Source organism: Camelus dromedarius, chromosome 24, assembly GCF_036321535.1.
Source record: "Camelus dromedarius isolate mCamDro1 chromosome 24, mCamDro1.pat, whole genome shotgun sequence".
NCBI lineage: Eukaryota > Metazoa > Chordata > Mammalia > Artiodactyla > Camelidae > Camelus > Camelus dromedarius.
In genome coordinates this window covers 21,152,134-21,168,405 of record NC_087459.1, presented here as the reverse complement: position 1 = coordinate 21,168,405, position 16,272 = coordinate 21,152,134, and positions in this window count along the sequence as shown.

Here is a 16,272-nt window from a genome sequence, read left to right as displayed (position 1 = left end):
GTTTAAAGTGTTAATTAGGCAAGTGTAAACATTGATGATACACTGTGTTCTTCATAACACTGTTTTTGGCATTTCTTTTTTTTAATTTTTTAATTAATTTTTTTAGCTGGGGAGGTAATTAGGTTTGTTTATTTATTTTAATGGAGGTACCGAGGATTGAGCCCAGGACCTCATGCATGCTAAGCAAGCACTCTGCCACTGAGCTATACCCTCCTCCTTGTTTTTGGCATTTCTTAATGTTTCCAGAACCAGTGAGACCCCCCAAAAGAAAGAGGCCTGAGATGTGTCGACCTTAGAGGAACTTGCCTCCTTCCCCGACAACCTAGGCCTTTCCCAATGAACCCTAGATACATGCCTGGTTGGCTGGATACACTCAGACCATCTGCAGGGGCTGTCTGCTGGATTCCTAGCCTTAGGTGGTGGCCTTTGGGAACCAGGAACCAGGATGCGAACGGTGACTGCCAGGCCTCACCTGTCCTGTCCACCCAGACCCCAGTGGACACTCCCCCACGCCTCTTATTTTCCATTTTGGACTCAAGTATTCAGAAGGTGGAGTTAATCCTTCTGGTCTGTTCATGGCATGTTGTTATTCTTGGTCCATGCAGGACCCCTCCCTTGCTTTGGTTTGCTTGCTTTCATTTCTCTATTCTTTTTCATCCCCATGGATGATGGGCAGGTAAAAGCTGCTGAGCTTTACTCTAAATACCCACCTCGCGGGATTATGGGGCATGTGAAATGCCTGGCACGTGATAACTGGGCGGGCTCACTCCCCCAGGGGCCTCTGAAGCGCAGAAAAAGCCCCCTCCCCTTTGGCACACCTGGCTGTGTTTTCAAAGTCTTTCACTAAAGAGCTGAATGATCTGCTGGGATAGAACCTAAATTGCTCACAGTCTGAGCGGGGAGTAAATACAGACAAAACTAGCTCCCATTTTAAACTCAAATTCAATAGTCACTGGGTACACACTCTAAGCCAGGCCCCAGGCTGGGCAGTGCATCGGGGGCCCAGACAGGCTCAGAGAAGAAACAGTCCCACCGTAGGGGGTTCTCCGCCCAGTGTGGGTGGGTGAGAGATGGCTTTTCTCTCTCTACTAATTAGGGTGCAGCTAAGTTGCTGTAACAAAGAGGCCTCACATCACAGTGGCTCAAACAAATCTGAGGAATTAATTAGGGGCATATGCCAAAGTTTTATTTCAGGTTTGCCGTGAGGAAAGAGGCTTATGACCAATTTAGTTCAAAGAGACCTTTCCCTTTTAGAGGAAAAAGAATGGTTAGATATTTGTTGTTCGATCAGACACAAGAAAAAAGAAAGTCTGATTTCAGATCGCTAGCACCCTGAGTGATTGGCAGCTAAGTGGATGGGAAGCTCACTTCCTTTTTGTTTGTTTGTTTGTTTTTTTGGGGGGGGTGATTAGGTCTACTTATTTATTTATTTTTTAGAGGAGGTCCTGGGGATTGAACCCAGGACCTCGTGCGTGTTAAGCATGCGCTCTACCACTTAAAAGAAGTCTTACTTGAATTAAAGTTTATCAGAATGTTGCTTAAGCATTTTGTCAAGAATGCCAATATCTTCCCGGAAGGAGCTTGTGAATTATATCACATGGAAAAATTTATGTCTTCAAACCAGGTTTGATCCCAGTCTTCTTTATCACAAAGTAGAATTTTGTTTCTCTTTAACACTCTGGAGGTAGGTGGTCCTCTTGGTTGAAACTGGGACCATACTTGCATTTTGGTCCTCGAGAAAGAGGAAAGGTGGAGTAATGCAGTAGTTGGTCCCTTAGCTGTTGGGGAGACTGGGAAATTTAGTCCCTAACTGCACAGCAATATGCATTTTTAAGAGCTGGGGCAGGGGTGGGGTATTATAAAAAGGAAGAAGGGAGAATAGGATACAGTTAGCTGTCATGAAGCCTAATTCATAGCTGAGGCTCTGAACCCTCCTCCCTCCTTCATGCTATAAATTCTGTTTACCAGTTTACTTTTGTATGTTTATTTATTTATTTATTTTGGGTGGGGGGAGTTAATTAGGTTTTATTTATTTGTTTTTTTAGTGGTGGTACTAGGGATTGAACCCAGGACCTTATGCTTGCTAGGCATGTGCTCTGCCACTGAGCTATACCTCCCCACCACCACCAGCTTACTTTTTGGTCTTTTTAATTGAGGAAATATATGGAGCAATCAGTGTATATTGGACCAGGAGGACAAAGGCTCCAAGATGTAGATTAGATATGTTTCGATATACTAAGAAGAGATTTTCAGTTTTGTCAGGAGGGTTTGAGAAGGCATTAAGGAAGGTGAAATGGAAACAATGAAGCAATTATTAGCTCCAGGGAAAACAAGTTTCACAAAAAAGGAAATGTAATCATAGTATACTACCTGGCTGAGCTGTGAATGTTATCTATAAATGAATAACAATATAAATAACAAAATTATTTTTTAAAAAAAGGGTACATAACCATATTGGGAGAATGAATAGGATGCATGTGGAGGGGCAAGGGTATAAGAGAACTAAAATGTTCATTTCTATATTAGGACATAAGATCAAAAAACGAAAAATCAAGAATTAGCTGTATTAGCACATTATGTAGAAAATTGCCACTTAAAGAATGATCCACGGACCAGTACCATCACCATCACCTGGGAGCTTATTAGAAATGCAGACTCTTGGAACCCGCCTCAGACCTGCTGAATAGGAACCTGTCTTTTAACAAGATCCCAGGTGATTCATGTGCTTTTTAAAGTTTGAGAAACCCTGATTTAGAAAGAGAATGGCAAACAGAAGGAACAACTAAAAAAGTTGAACTCATTGCATTTAGGAAGAGACCTGGAGTACGGAGGGGTGTGGTAGAGGACTGCTAATTTTTTATACAAGCCCTGTAGCTTTATTTGAGTTTGCAACTATGTGGAAGATATACATTGCTGGGGGAAAAAAGTAAATCGTGTGCATGATTTAAAATCCCAACAATAACAACTAAAATGCAAGGGCTTTCTCCCCCTAGAGACCCCAGACTCCCCTTTGCCTTGTCGACAGTTTATAGAGTATCCATTCAGAACAATTTTCTGCACATCCAAACTACGTGTCTGATTATCCTGTTTATTTTTTTTACAGAGAATAGCCCAGGCAATGCACTGTTCTACATCTTGCTGTTTTCACTCAACAATATCTTGGAAATATCATTCCAAATAAGAGCAAATAGATCTGCTTAATTCGTTTATAGATTGCTTTTACAGGCTCTTACAGGATGCCTAGTATTGTAATTTATTTAACCGCTCCGCTACTGATGGGAAATTAGGTTATTTCCAGGCTTCCTCCGTTATAAACAACGCTGCAATAAGCATTTTGTAACTGCCATGCAGTGTGGTGTTCAGAGCACAGGCCCAGGACACAGGATGCCTGGGCTGGGAGACCCAGGGCTGCTGCTCAGACCAGTTATTTCATCTTTATGTGCCTCAGTTTCTGTAGTTGTGAAGTGGGGATAAGAATAATACTTACTTCTGAAGGTGGTTGGGAGGAATTTGGTCAAGAGACATTTATTGAGTATCTACTGTGTTCCAGGCACTGTTTTAGACACAAAGGATTCAGTGATGAACCTAACAGGGAAAAAATCCCTGCTCCTGTGGAGCTTCTATTCTAGTGGTGGAAGATAAAAAATGAACAAGATCAATTAATAAAATATATGGTGGGAGGAAGGTACAGCTCAGTGGTAGGGCAAATGCTTAGCATGCACGAGGTCCTGGGTTCAATCCCCAGTACCTCCTCTAAAAACAAATATATAAATAAATAAGTCTAATTACTCCCCATCCCCCTAAATTTTTTTAAAAATATATGATGGTAAGTGCTAGGGAAGTGGAGCAAGGAAGAGGGATGGAGTGGGAGGTTTTAATTTTAGATAAGTTGGTTGGCAGATGGCGTCACTGGTAAAGTAACACTTGAGTGACACAGACCTGAAGGAAGTGAGTGGTGAGTTACATTAATACTTGGGAGAAAACCATTGCAGACAAAGGATCAGGGATGCAGAACTGACTGCCTCCCAAGACGGCTGCTGGTCACGGGAAGGGCCCTTGTGTCTTCCAGCCATCAGCCCCAAGTCTACCCTTAGGGACTCATACAAAGGAAGTAGAATCCCTCCCCTGTGTACGGCAGCCCTTCTGTCAGATGCCACCTAGAGAGCTCCTATGTCCCGAGCATCCCCTGTGTTGTGATAGAGATGCCCAAAGAACTATGGTGGCATCAGCCACAGCTAAGGAAGCCTGATGGCCTTAGAGATGGGGCTGGATTCCCAGCCCAGCAGGGTCAGTCCCCAGCACCAGGGGGCTCTGCCTCCAGGTCTGGGTCCTCCTTCTGGAGTGGTATGCGGTGGGGAGGAGGAACCAGAGAGTGAGAGGCTGGGAATTTGGTCTTTGGGTCAATAGACATGGGTAGGCTCGGCTTTGCAGAGAGGAGTGCCGTGGGCTGGGTGTATTGTGTGCAGAGCTCAGCAAGGTGGGTCTTGGATCTGGGAGAGCAGACCCCTTAGACCTTGATGATCTCTCCTTCTGAATTCAAGTAAGGGCAGTTCCAGAATTTCTCTGTAGACATCTTTGAGAGGGCAATCTGATTGGGAGAGGAAGAGAATCTTGTTTGAGGCAGGGATGGAAAGCCAGGGTGCTGTCTGTTGAACTTAGAATGCTCATTTGGGATGACTTTGGCGGTTGGGGGTGGAACTGACAATGTGGTGGGAGGGCTTAAGCCCCTCAGTCATCCCTAGCATCACCACTGCCCCCCCACCCCCAGCAGTGTGTGTCCTCATTCCTCCAGCCTCAAAGTCTACCCCTAGCGCCTCCTATGGGCAGAGTCTACCACAGAGCACTGACCAGCAGAATGGTGGTTTGCAGAGCCCCGCCTCTGCATTACAAAACCACCTATGGAAGCAGTAGGTTTGAGCTTAGTACCTGGCACCGGGACCTTTCAAAGGAGTGGGGAAAAGATGGGCTGCTTGATAGTCTTTGAAAAATATAAATCTGGATCCTCAGTCATGGGATGCCTCACTCGTTAAAGCATGGGAAACAACAGATGGATCAAAGATTTCAAAGTGAAAAATAATACTATAAAATAATTAGAAAAAATATGAATAAAATTTAAAAAAAACTCAGTGGGAAAGTGCTTTCCAGGTAAGAAACCAAGTTCAGAAATTATAAATTTGAGCCATAAAAAAAAGGAAATTCTGCCATTTGCAACAACATGGAGGGTATTATGCTAAGTAAAATAAGTTAGAGAAAGACAAATACAGTATGCTATCACTTATATGTGGAATCTAAACGATACAACAAAGTAGCAAATATAACAAAAAAAGAAGCAGACTCACAGATGCATAGAACAAAGTAGTTGTTACCAGTGAGGAGAGGGAAGGGGAGGGGCAGTATAGGGGTAGGAGATTAAGAGGTACAAACTATTGTGTATAAAATAAGCTACAAAGGAAATATTGTGCAACACAGGAAATATAGCCAATATATTATATTCCCTATAATAATAACTGTAAATGGGGTATAACCTTAAAGAATTGTGAATCACTATATTGGGCACCTGTTACTTGTATAATACTGTACATCAACTATACTTCAGTGACAACAAGAAATTGTGAATTTGACTATAAAAAGTAAAAAATTACACAGTGTAAACTACCAGCAGCTAAATAAACACAAATGGCCAACTGTTTTTAAAATGCGTAACACAAATGACAGGAAAAGGCTGGCATCCTTAATACTAAACTAACTCTTGCAAATGAGAAAGAAAAGGACCATGAACCCAATAGGACAAAGAGCAGAAACCCTGAACTGGCAGTTCCAAAATAAAGAAACAAAAACAGCCAACAAGGATATGGGGAAGATACTCAACTTCTCTCATCCCTGAAGGGTATTTGCCCTTCCTGTTCCTTTGTCTGAAACACTCTTCCCCCAGGTGGCAACATCACTTACCTTCAGGTCTGTATCACTCTAGTGTCACAGTATAGTCTAAGGGCTATAAATGACCAGGGGCCTGAATTTCACAATATCTAAGGTGGGAAAGCCCCTGAAAGATCATCTGTGTGTGATAAGACCAGCAGGGACCAGGCCATGCCAGCAGGTTAAGGGTTTTGATTTGATCCTAAGAGCAAACAGAGATTAATGACAGCAAGGGAAAGACAAAATCAGATTTGTGATTTGAGAAACTCTCTCTGGCTGCTGGGGGCAGGGAACCCATGCGGGAGGTGGTACAGTGGTCCAGGCTAAAGGTGACAGTGGCCTGGAGCAGACCCGAGGCAGTAGGAATGGGAGATGTGGATGAACTAGAATGATATGGAAAGGGTGATTCTCAGGCCTTGGTGAGGCTGGAGGAGGAGGGAGGGGTTAAGAATAACTTCTAGGTTTCTGGCTCACATATCTAAACAGACAGTTTTGCCAGTCACTGAAATAGGGTGGAAAGAGGGCTCAGTATGGAGGATCATGATGGCAAGCTTGGCCTGATGAGCCCCATGGGCCTGGGAAACATCCAGGTGGAATTGTGGGGCAGGAAGTTAGATGTGCAGAACGGAACCTCTGGGGTGGGTTTGGGCAGATTAGAGTCAAGGGAGTGAGTGACATCCACAAGGGTTAGTGTGGAGTGAGAGGGAAAGGGGGTCTAGGACCCCGCCTGAAGGAACCTCAACATTCAATGGCCACATAGAGAGGGATGAGTCAGTACAGGGGATGAAGAAAAGGAAACCCGTGTCACAAAGGACCAGCTTTTCAAGAAGGAGAGAGGGAGGGTGAGTCGTGCTGAATGCTGTTGAGGGGCCAAGAGAGGACGACTTAGAGAAAGTCCCCTGGCTTTAACTTTGACGTCAGAGGGAACCTTAATGCCCGGATTCTCAACCTTGGCACTGCTGACATTTGGGAGGGATAACTCTGTGTTGTGGGGCTGTCCTGGGCCTTGGGTTGGAGGATGTTTAGCAGCATCCCTGGCCTTTACGCACTAGGCGCTAGCGACACCCCACTCCCCAGTTGTGACAGCCAACATTGTTCCTAGATGTTGCCTACTGTCCCTTGGAGGGCAGAGCCACCCCGGTTTGAGAAGCCCTGCCTCCGCAGTGTGTTTTGAGTAGGAATGCAAATAAGGCAGTTCCGTTAGATAGTTGCAAGAGAAGAGAAATAAGGTAAGCGCCTGTAGAGGGCAAAGGGGAGAACTTCGAAAACGTATGCATATGATGACGTGGCAAACTTTAGCATTTTCTTCGCCACTCTGATTGATGAAAAATACTCTAAGTATGGTCTTGCCATGTGTTTCTCTTATTATAAGTGAACTTGGCATCTCTTCATTGGTCTGGGGGAAACTTTAAAGACTCTTTTTCATGTTTTTAACCCATTTTTCTACTGGCTCATTGGTTTTTTTCTTACTGACTTGGAGAATTCTATATATTAGACTGAAGAGCCCCTCATTATAATAGGAGTTGTAAATATTTTCCCCTCAGTTGTCATTTTTCTTTTGACTGCTATAGAGCAAGAGAGACCTAGGCTTTTGTATTTATTTCTGATGGGTTGTGCAAATTTGTGCAATTCTTGTGATTGTCAGTTTGTCATTATCTATCAAAATTACAAATGCCTTCATACTTTGATTTAGCAGTTTCACCTCTGGGAATTTATACTATAGAGCTACTTGATGTGGATGAAAATGTGTGTGTGTGTGTGTATTTGTGTGTGTGTGTGTTAGCTATTGTTTCTGTTGACATTTTTTCTCACAGTTCTGGAAATAGCCAAAGAAGCTATCAATCGGGGACTGATTTGCTGTCTAAGAATTTTTGATAAGAAAACTAAATAATTATCAAGCTTTTAGACACTAGAGCATAGAAAGAATAAGATCATATGAAATTTGAAAGGTTAAATATTGTCATAGTTTGAAGCATTTTAAAGATTGTTGGATGAAATTATTTATCATTCACTCAAGTAATAAACATTTAATGAATACTTGCTCTAAATTTTAAAAAAGACTGCTACCAAAAATGAAGACGTTTTCTATGTACTGTAATGGAAAGATTGCTAGAATATATTAAATGGGGAAAAAAAGTAAAAGAAGGAAGAATATATTTTGTGTGCCATCTTTTGTATAAGTCATGGAGGAAATGGGAAATATGAAAATATGTTTTATTTACATAAAAAACCCCCACTGGGGCAAAAGTAAAAAGTGGTTACCACAAAGGGTTGGGGCATAAGGGACAGGAATGATAAACAGGGGGAAGGGTACAGCTCCATGGTAGAGCACATGCTTAGCATGCATGAAGTCCTGGGTTCAATCCGCAGTATCTCCATTAAAATAAATAAATAAACAAACAGACAAACCTAATTACCTTCTTCCCCCACCAAAAAAGAAATGACAAATATAACTTTATTTTTGTTTTTAGTTAGTTTTTTTAACCCAGTAAATTATTTACTCTTTAAAACATTAGTTGGGTGGATTCCCATTGAGAGAACGTGGCTGAAAATATAGAAGAGAGAAGTTCTCAAGGTAGGAGGGGTAAGAGTCAAGGCCCAGGTGTAAGTGTTGGGATTTGCCTCAGTTTCTCCATCTGTAAAATGGGTTTGGGAGCTAACCATGAAAAGCACTTAGCACTGACTTTTATCAAATGTAGCTCTCACTTCTTTCTTGGAGGCCCTGAGTAGGCTGGATGCAGATGCTAACTGCAGGAAGAAGACTTGTTTGTAACTCCTCCAAGTGCATCCTGGGAGGATAGTCGATGGTCAGTGGAGGACCTGAGCCAGTCCCGAGCCTCACTGTGGGAGGGGAAGGGAGACCAGGAGTGAGGCTGAGGGGGGGGAGGCTGTAGGCCCGAAGCCATCACTTCACGAGTCCACCCACACCCTTCTCCAGCTCCACAAGCCCACGGTGGGGACAGATTGGCCCTAAATTTAGCTGAAAATCACCCCCAGAAGGAGCTTGAGAAGCAAAATGCACAACAGCAGCCATCAGCGTGTTAAACCCCTTGCTTTCCAAAAGAAGAAACTGAGGCTCAGAAAGGGTGGGGGGGGTTAATTACCCAGAGCTGCCCAGCAAGGTAGGCCTGGCCCCTGCTAGCAAGTACACGTTCCGGGGTGCTGTTACCCCCTCCCCTCAATTCATATGTTGAAGTCCCAACCCCAGTACCTAGAATGTCACTGTATTTGGAGATGGTGTCTTTAGAGAGGTAATTAAAGTAAAATGAGGTCATTAGAATGAGCACGAATCCAGTATGACTGGTGTCCTTATAAGAAGAGGAGATTAGGACACAGGGACACACAGAGGGAAGACCATGTAAAAACAGGGAGAAGACAGTCATTTATGAGTCAGTGAGAGAGACCTGTTGACAATTTTGGATTTCCAGCCTCCAGATGTGAGAAAATACATTTTGGTTGTTATCTGCATGGTGCCAAGCAAGGGGAATGTGCAGCTTATGCTCAAAAGACATGAACTCCTTGATGGCTTTCAGGCAAGGGTTTTTAAAGACAATGTTAGGTGAGAGGGTTGTAGGATGAGTGATCAGCTCATGAACCTTCTTCTGATTGGTTGGTGGTGACGTAACAGGTGATGTTTCAGGAATCTCAACCTTCTGGTTCCAACCAGTCTGGGGTCTGCTGTGGTCAGTATGTGGTCACCATCCTCCACCTGGGTGGAGGGGGTCTTAGTTTCTGCAGAACAACTCAAAACTATGCATTGGATTGTAATCTACATCCCTTCAGGACGAACTGGGAGTCTGGTGACTCTTGTTTCTAATCATTAAGTGCTTGAGCCTGCTCTTTGGAACTCAGAGAAGGCTCAGGAGACTAAAGCCTTTTTTTCCACAAATAAGAAATGGGGGACACGGAGGGGTTTTTGTAACCGAGAAGGCCCCACAGTGTCCCTCTTGGTTTCAATCCCCCCCCTTTTTTGAGATTCCTTTATCCTGATGGGAACAGGGGTGGGACAAGAAAGGGAACAAAGTTTTGGATAGAGAGATTAATCCTAAACTCAGCAGGGGAACTCAGTTTTAGGGGGACTCGTTTTCATATTTAATAAGAGGAGGAAAACCTCAACAGGGAACCAAGGGAGAGATGGATGCTGGGCAGGCTGGAAACAAGTGCTTTCCAAATAAACACACTCCCTTCCCTCAGAGCTCCACCCTGGGGGAGGCCCAGACTAATCACATACTCCCACAAGGCAGTACAGTGGACTGGGCTGACCGTCAGACTCGGGCCCAGAGGTCAAGGAGGGCTTCCCAGAGGAAGTGACATTTGATCTTGGGCCTGAAGAGTGATGTGGATCTCCTGTGTAAAGGGAGAGGTGGTGGCAAACGAGAGAACATAGGTAAAGGCCAAGAGGTACTAAAGTAGATGCAAACTCCTCTCCGCTTCCTCCTTACAGAACACACAGAGACAGATCAGAAGGAATGCCCTCCTTGATTTTTCAGTCATCTCTAGAAAATGGAAAAAAGGAGGTAAAATGAACATGATTTTCAGATGATTAGATGATACCATTTTATACCTGGAAAACCCAAGTGAAGCAGTTGAAAAGCAAACAATAAAAAATACTCAGTTAGTTGGCTGGGTCCAAAATTAAACTAAGGAAATCAATAGCTTCCCTATTTATACCCACAACCACCACTTAGAAGATATAATGGAAGTGGTGACCCCATTTACAAAAACAACACGAAATGTAAAAGACCTAAGAATAGACTTAATAAGATATGTATAACATCTATATGAAGGAAACTTTAAAATGCTGCTGAATGACGCAAAAGAAGACTGAACTCGTGGATAGACAGATTTATTCTTAAAAGAAAAGTCAATAGCATAAGGATGTTGCTTCTCTCTAAGATGATCTATGTAATAAATGCTATTGCCATTAAAAAAAAAACTCATCTATTCAGAGCTCACTAATTATTAAGGCTCAGCTCAAATGCCATCACCTCCTACATGAAGCCCTCCTGGTCAGAATTTATTGCTCAGTGTTCCTTGATCTTTGTTCTGCTTTCAGTCTTTTATTTGAATTGGTGGCAGATAGCTGTGACTCTCCCTTAAGAATGAGAATTTATTAAGAGCAAGGACCCTCTCTCACCTGCCTCCATGTATCAGGTTAGTGGGGTTCAAGGTAATGCTGAGCATGAGGCTTGGGAGGCCTGGAGCCACAGGCTTTCCCCGAGGTCAGGCCATGTGCAGGCTTTGTCAAGAGTATGGGGGCAGTTTCCCAGCCCCTGTCTTGGTATTCTTGTCCCTCTGCTGTTCAGGACCTTGGGTTTGCCATCTGATTCTGCTTCTTTCCATCATCCTAACTGAGATATGGTGTTGGCTCCTGCTGTCCTGGAATCTAAACTTGGCCAGTTTGGGCACTTTTTTCATTCTGTGTATCAGGTCCTGGCAACTGGCCTGGCCTTTTTCTGGGAACTAAGTCACCTTAGTCCATGTCTTATTTGGGTTTGACTTCTCCTCTCTCAAACAACAGCTTGGATTCATACCTCACACTGTATACCAAAACAAAATAATCTCTAAGTAGATCAAGGACTCACCTGTTATTGCTTCTTTGAGGCTATAAAAGTACTTGAAGTTGGGGGAGGGTATAGTTCAGTGGTAGAGTGCGTGCTTAGCATGTACAAGGTTCTGGGTTTAATCCCTAGTACCTCCCTTATAAATAAATAAACCTAATTTCCCCCAAACAAACAAACAAACAAAAGTACTTGAAGAAAGCACTGGCGAATTCCTTTAAAGATTGGCACTGAGTCAGTCTTACTAAATATGACTCAAAATCCAGAAACCATTGGTTAATTCAACCACACACAAAAAAGTAAAACTTCTTTGTGGAAAAGTAAAACCATAAACAAAGTCAAAAGACAAATGACAATCTGGGGAAAAACATCTGCAAGTTAGTATCACAGATAGTCTCCTGATCACAAAAAGAACTCCTAGAAATATACTCAAGAGTCCCGCGATTCAATAGCAAAGAGGGGCAAAGTACATACAGACAGTTCACAAAAAAATTGTGATGTCACCTCTCAGTTTGGCAAAAAAAATCCAGAAGTTTGACAATACAGCCTACTGCCAGTCTGTGTGGAAATAGATACTCTCTGTGTAGCTGGTGGGAGCCCACAGCTCTTCTGGGTGCTGATTTGGCACAGTCCATCAAAAACACCTTTTGACACAGCAGTTCTACTTTTGTGAATTTATTCTACAGACACTCCTGCTGCACACTTATATATGTTTATGCACAAGATGATTTTTTATAGGACTGGTTTTGTTAGTAAAAGAATGGAAAACATATTTTCTTGGGTCGCACACTTACCTGACACCGAGGAGTGGGGTCAAGTCCACCCAAACTTCAAGCACTGAGAGTAAAGGAGAGGTAACTTCAGAGCTAAATTGGGGAGAAGGAATAGGAAAAAAAAAATAGGTGTCCCCTGCATCATCTGTACTCTTCCTGTGTAACAAGGTGGAGACAACTTCCTTCAGAATGCTCCAGAGCAATCACAGCTGATAGGGCACTTGGGGTGAGATTTCAAGGTGTGTTCAGGTAACCACTGATGGCGGCTAAACCACCTTCTAAGGATGGTGGGTTCTGTTGACATGAGGGCCCTTTGTTTTGCTGAGAAAATGATGAGTGTGGATATGCAAATATTGGGTAGCATCCAGGGCAGTGATGTCTCCTCTGTGCATAATATCAAGGAGAAAAACTTGAGATTTGGATAGAAATTCTGGAGGGAGGAGAAATAAACTAGGTATCCAGGCACTATGAGTGATGACGAGCTAGGGAAAAAGGACCCAGGAGCAGTGCAGCTGACGAAGGGTTGTAGAAAAAAGCAAAAAACGTGAATGAAGGTTTTAGGTGGTTTGCAATGGACATCCCATTATGAAATCTTTCGTAAAGATGGGTCCCTGTTGCTGTTGCCCTGGTGCAAGGTTGTTCCGTTGAGGATGGTACTGCCACCAGCAACATTAGAAACACGTGGGCTGGTTTTACTGGTCACAATGACTGCTGGGGGTGAGGGCATGGTCATTACTAACTTGGTAACCAGGAGCATACCAGCTGGTGAGATGTTTCTCACACAAGGACAGTTGTACCCCAACTGGAAACACTGCTTTGATGTGAGTGGATTGTTCTGGGAAATTTAAAGGAGTTTTGGGTTTTGCATCCAGGTTGTTAGGCAAAAGGCAGAGCACACAGGAGCCAGAGGAGAAAGATACAGCTGATGCCTGGGTTACACCTGCATCTAAGACTTTGATTATATTGTAGCTGCATCACTTAATTTCTCTTTTAAATCTTCCTTCATTACAACCCTAAGTTTATTTCCTCTTTGTCATTGCTTCATAATAAGTCGTCCTTTTAATTTTCTGCATTTTACATTGTTTTATTAGTTCTAATCTGCATATAAAATAGAGGTGTTTTGCACTCAATTTGTATCCATTTGTCCACAGACAGGGCTCATCTTCTCTTTTGTCAGCAGCACATTTTTGGATCCATTTGTGATCTTTTATTATCCTCCCTATTTTCGTTTGTCATTTAAAAAAAAGTAATTATTGTTCAATAACACACTGGACTTCCTAAATATAGATGTTGTTTAGGAAATAATTTAGATAAAAATAACTATCACACACACTGTTCAGAATCAAGTTAGTGCAATTCCACAATTTTTTTTCGATTGATAATACTTACGCCCTGCTTTATTCTTCCAAAGTTTGCCAGGTCAACAGAAATTCATTTCAGCAACCACCTAACAGTGAAGGTAGGGGGCTCAGCTTGAGCTGGAGGGTCTCTGATCTGAAGGTTGTCTGGGGCTCAGTGAAGCTGTGGGAGACCTGGGTGTGTCTTGAGCTTGGATGAAGGGTGATCTCGCATGATGTGAGCCTCAGGCACTTTCTGTCTTCTAAGAACACAGTCAATGGATGCTTGGCCAGGTCTCGTGTCAGGGGTGGCCCAGGGTTGATTGGGGTTATGGACACTGGTTTTTCATGGTCCTTCAGAAAAAGGGGTGTGATGTCTCCTTAGGACTTCTCTTAAAGGGCAGATTCTTACTTTAGTGTTCTAGTTACAGACTGTTGCATGTTCTTGGTATGATCGTTGTCCCCCAAAACGTAACGACTTAAAACAACAACTTACTATTATTTGTCACAGTTCTGCACAGGCCTAGCTGGGTGGTTCTCATTTGGGGTCCTTCACACAGTTGCAGTAGGAGAGGTGTTGGACCTGGAGTCTTTCCAAGTCATGGCTGGGCTCAACCATCCAAGATGGCCTCTTTTCTCACATGGCTGCTGCTTCAGCTGGACCAGCTGTGACGGATGGAAGCTGGTCAGGCAACACTCTCTTTCCTCCTGCAACCTTTCCACGTGGGTAGCTAGAGCTTCCTCACAGTATGGCATTCTTAGCTAATCGGACTTCTTACGTGGTGGCTCACTCACTCCAGAGGAAATATTCCAAGAAACCCAGAAAAAAGCTATAAGCTTTGTAAGATCTAACTTTGGAAGTCATGTTCTATTCCACTCTATTTCATTGGTCAGAAGTGAATTCACAGGGCCAGCCCAGGTTCAAGGGCAGGGGACTACCTAAGGCTGAATACTGACAGACATGATTTAGTGGGGGCCCATCTTTGCACACACGGTCATATGTACCAGTCAGGAAAGGCCAGGTTATGCTGCAGTAACAAACCACCCCCAAATCTCAGTGTCTCAAAACACAAAAGTTTATTTGTGCTTGTTCTGCTGGTCTGGTGTGGATCAGGAAGGGGTTCTGTCCCATGTAATCACTCCATTTTATGGTGCCACAGTTTCAACAGGGTGCCTCAGAGTTCAATATGGCAGGGGAGAGCAGAATGGAAGGGACTTGCACAGGCAGGGAAATGCTCTGGCCCAGAAGTGACACGGGTCACTTCCACTCAGTCGGCATCATCCTACCCAACTGCAAGGAATAAGGAAGTGTTATCCTCCCTTGTAGCTGGAAGAGAGCAAAGGCAGATATGTCTGGACACTAGAGATCTCTCCCCCAAGATGCTGTATCCATGGATTATTCCTGTTGGATATTTCTGGTGGATGTTATAACTAGGTAAGTCTTCAGGTAATATCTCTCCATTATCATATTAATGAATGTTTATTAACTGCCCTTTATTCCACAAGAGGAGGACACTCATGAGAGACATCTGAGTCTGGTCTTTGGGACGAATAGAAGTTTTAAAGGAAGGGGAAGGGATGAGGGAAAGGTCATTCCAAAAGGTGGAACAACCTAAGCACAGGCTCAGAGACATGAAGGAGCCTGCTATTTTCTAGGAGCCATGAAGATTCTAGTGAGGTGGATTTGTAAAGGGAGAGGAGTTTGAAAGGAGGGCTGGATGGAAGTAGGATGGAAATAGTAATTCATCACTAAAATGATTGAGAATCTTTTAATACACCAGGCATTGTTCTAAACACTTACTAGTGTTCTGCTGGATCTCTTCCATTTCCCCTTCTCTGCCTAGCCGTGTGCCCAGGAAGTTGGCCTCTATGAACTACATCACCAGCCTCCATTGGTCTCTGGCTCCTAGTTGGATTTATGCAATGTGGAACCCCAGCAGGAGAGAGAGGGAGGGAGGTGAGTGAGGTCAGTGTATTTATTCTACTGGCTTCCTCCCTGCAGGATCACCTTGGCTGGATGCTTCCTTCAGCTGCTCTTTCACACGATTCTTCTTTGCCAGTTTCTGGCAACCATTCTTCCTCTTGTCCCTTTAGGACAAGGGGTACTAGTAGTCTTGCTGTTACTAGATCTGGGATATGGTAGTATCCTTTGTAGGGTTTCCTTACACCTCTTTTAGAATAGCCTCCTTGTCAATTCTTCAAATCTGAATTAGAGTTTCCTCATAGAAACTGACTGATACAGGTATCTACTTGGCCAGATAGGTCCTTGTGTTGTCCCCATTTTATGGATGAAGAAACTGAGGTACAGAAAATTTAAGTGACTTGGTCAAGGCCACACAGCTACGTAAGAGGCAGAGTAAAGACTCAAACCAGAGAGTCTGGTTACAGAGCTTCAAAGACTTCAAAGGCCTTGAATGACAGGTTAAACTGAGTGTGTTCTTGTCACCTATAGAGGGTGCCAGTTACCCTATTTTTCCTTCTTTCATTAAATCCATATTGAATGCTGCTGTTAACTCCTATGCCTTTTGAGAAACTAACATGTTTCCTCATCTGCAAAACAGGAGAATTCTCCAAGTTGCTGACAGCCTGGCAGAATAGTGGGGCTCAAAGAGATCTTGGCCATTGAAAAGAGCTATTCTGGAGCTTGGGGTGGAGCATGGGACCAAGGTCTACCAATCAGAGCAT